Raw genomic sequence first — 3,488 nt, 5'->3', positions numbered from 1 at the left:
ACTATATATAATTTGTAAATGAAAGGAGAACAGGGGACTTATAGCAGACCTGATCAGTCTTCTCTAACATGGTGAGATGTATTATGTATTTCTATTTAAACAATAGTAATTTCTAAATTTCCATGTATGCAAATTTGTCCGCTCTCTTTTTGGGGAAGATGCATTTCCTCTTGGCAGTGTGCAAGCAGACATCCTCTGCAGAAGTTTCAAGTGTCAAATAAGACATATTTATAACATTTGTACTTTCTCAAGCCTTCCGATTATTTCAGAATGCATAGCAGGACACAGCCAATCCTTCTGCACACAGCATTGTCATGGTTGAAATATCCCTGTCACTTTTAGCTCTGTGGAGGAAGACGTATGTGTACCTGTATATTTTGCCTTGAAGGGCAAATAGCAGTTGGTGGGCTGGTGTAAACCAGAAGCGTGAGACAGGGAGTGGGGAAATGCAAACTCCCCCAGCTACAGCACTCCTCTGCCCTGTAAGTGAGAACACACCTGGGCTTTAGATAAAGTGGTTAAAATAACTTTGGTTCCCCCCTCCAAGAAAACATTTTGAATCCATAACATATAGGATTTCAGCCATAAGTATTATCTCCTTGTAGCGGGAAGTGACACAGACTCTGGTTTCCTGGGCTCACCAGTTCTCTAAGCCAAGCTAACTCACTGACTGGCTCTGGCTCTGGCTCTGATTGGTTAGAAAGAGCCAGAGGGCACACCCACCATTGTCAGCAGAGAGAGCATTTAAAAGCCAAGGTTCCCTTGCAGCTTTGTTCCGTCTCATTACAAGGGATCTAGGCCATGTCTTCCAAACTACCATGATGTTGATTATCCTCATGGCCTATTCAGACTAGATCTAGTATACAAAAGTGGACAGGTCAGAATTCAGGGGAGCCCATCCCGTTTTGCTGCCTGAGGAGAAATGGGAAGGTGCTGCCTCCCCTGCCGCTCCCCCACCAAAGTCTTGCTTACCAGAGTTGTGCAGCAGCAGGGGCACCACCCAGCAGGATTCCTCCACCCAAAACAGCTGCTTCTACCCATTTCATGGGTGGGCTGGCCCTACCAAGAGTAGTTTAGTTGTGGAGCCACAGTGCTCAATTTATTTTGTATTCTGTTTGACCTGTTGCCTGCTTTCCCCCACCTGTTATTTCAAATAAAGTTCCACAGTTGAGCTAGTGGAGTCAGTGTGTGATTGCCCCTCAGGCTTTGGGAATCCTCACATGTAGATCTCTTTGGTTCCAACACTATTGGAAGTCAAAGGCCAGAGTGGTAAAACCAGAAATTTGACTTATTCTCAGGAAGAAGCAGGGCTGGAGAGCTGGCTTTATGCTCTGTGCAAATTGCAAAGGATTGGTTGGAGTCGTGGTGTGTGCTGGTCCACGATTCTTGGCTTTAACTATTACTACTACTAATAATAATAATTACTTATACCCCGTCCATCTGGCCGGGCCTCCCCAGTCATTCTGGACGGCTTCCAACAGGATATTAAAAAATAAAATAAAACATCAAACATTAAAAACTTCTCTAAACAGGGCTGCCTTCAGATGTCTTCTAAAAGTCATTGTTTCTCTCTTGTTTCTAGGGCTGTAGGTGACTTTTAAAAAAAAGAGGTGGTGGCAGCAACTACTGTACTAGTAAGATCTGACTGCCAGCAGGGCTGTTGAGCAGCAGTTGGGGAAGGAAGGGGATGTGAGAGGCTCATTTGAGTATCCTCCCCACTTCCCCACAGGGAAAATTTAGATAAGGAAGTTCCAGATAGCTGAGGTTATATTATAAGAAATGCAGCTACCATCAGCATATGAATATGCAGAAAATTCCCTTTATACCCTTATCTAAGACCAAAATTACAGAGTGCTCAAAAAGTAATTGCAAACCATAATTAGCCATTGTAACAAGTTTTCGCACCACACAAAAAAGCAGTGGTTTCTGTTTATACAAATGGATTAGATTTCAGCCCAGTGCTGTCTGTTCTGCATATTTTGTAATTTAAGAAATTAAAGATTCTCTAGCTGTTAATATATCATTATTATGATAACCAGATTCCAGTAATTATAGTGCAGCAAATATCCTTGCTTGTTAAAAGGGATATTAGTGTTAAAAAGTACACAAGTTTCATTTATTTACCAACTCATGTGCCGTAGAAATTAGTCATAACCAGTGTTCTTAAGACACATTATAGACCAGGCATACAAGATGGGGGTGGGGGATTTATTGCACACAGCATTGTTTGACTCAAGTCCATCATGTGCTGCAAAAGAAAAATGGTTTTGGATAAAATGAATAGTGTCTGAAACATGCATATATATAAATGGCATACTGAGTTTTGTGACAATATTGGCAATGAGTTTCACGCAGTCAAAAAGAAAGTATTTTCTGTCTCATGTGACCCCCTATAGTACAATGAGTTGGTACTGTGAGGTGATTTGATGCTACATAGATTAATCCACTGGGAAACTTCTCAAGCCAACATGAAAAGTTTCCATCTATTCAGCTTAAGAGCTGGCAGCTGCTGTGCATTTTGATGTTTCCATATGGCATCAAAACATTGTGCTGCAGCGTTCAGTATGGTTTTAAACAAAATGGCAAGGCTATCCTTGTATGACGGTTACAACAAAATCTATTTTAATCAGGGAAAGCACCTGTTTGGAATCTTTCAATCCAGTGATTTCAATAAATCTGATGATTTCAAATGTTAATTTTAGTTTTTCAAAATATATGATGGGTTTCTGTATTCTTTTTGAATACATATTTTAAAAGCTAATCTAATGGACACTTTCTTTAGAAGTGGACATAAGTGCTGGGGGTCTTGGAAGTCCTACCCCTCATTGGAATACATCACTCAGAAAGCATTGTAGGAAAAGGCAATTTTTCCACTTTGGACTAAGGAAGTCTCTTGCTGTTATGATGTGGATCCAGGAGAAGGGATAGGAGAATGCAGGTGGATGGAAAGCTTATAAACAGCGCAGAAAAAACTCACATGCTCTGTGTAGCTCCTTGTTTTTGTCATATTAACCCGACACTTTCTGCTCCAGCTGTAAGGAACTCTGTAGGCTGGGGTGACTAATCAAGTCCCTCCAGATGAAGTCATCTGTGACCATTGGCCTTGCTGCCTGGGGCTTATGGGAGCCGGAGGCCAACAATATTTGGGCAGCCATAGGGTAGTCAGGCCTGCTATAGGCCCTATTGTCAGCCGTGAAACTGGGCAGTGCATTTTGGCTCATGTATTTGTGCCTATACATACAGGAATAAATTGGCATCATATAGGCTCTAATTAGCAATTAAGCACAAAAAGAACAAACAGCAACATGGAAGGGGCAGTAATAGCAGCAACCACTATTTTAACTTCTGGAAGAGGCTTGAATTGGGGGAACAGGAAAACTCCCATCTCGGGTTTTGGAGTGGCTATAAGCAGTAGGAATGTTGTGAAATTTGACTAGAACGTGGGAGGATTACATCAGGGGTGAGGACCCTTATGAGCTTGACGCCTA

The sequence above is a fragment of the Podarcis filfolensis genome, assembly GCF_964270895.1.
Source record: "Podarcis filfolensis genome assembly, chromosome: 12".
In the NCBI taxonomy this organism is placed as follows: domain Eukaryota; kingdom Metazoa; phylum Chordata; class Lepidosauria; order Squamata; family Lacertidae; genus Podarcis; species Podarcis filfolensis.
Note: the sequence above shows the minus strand (reverse complement) of the source record.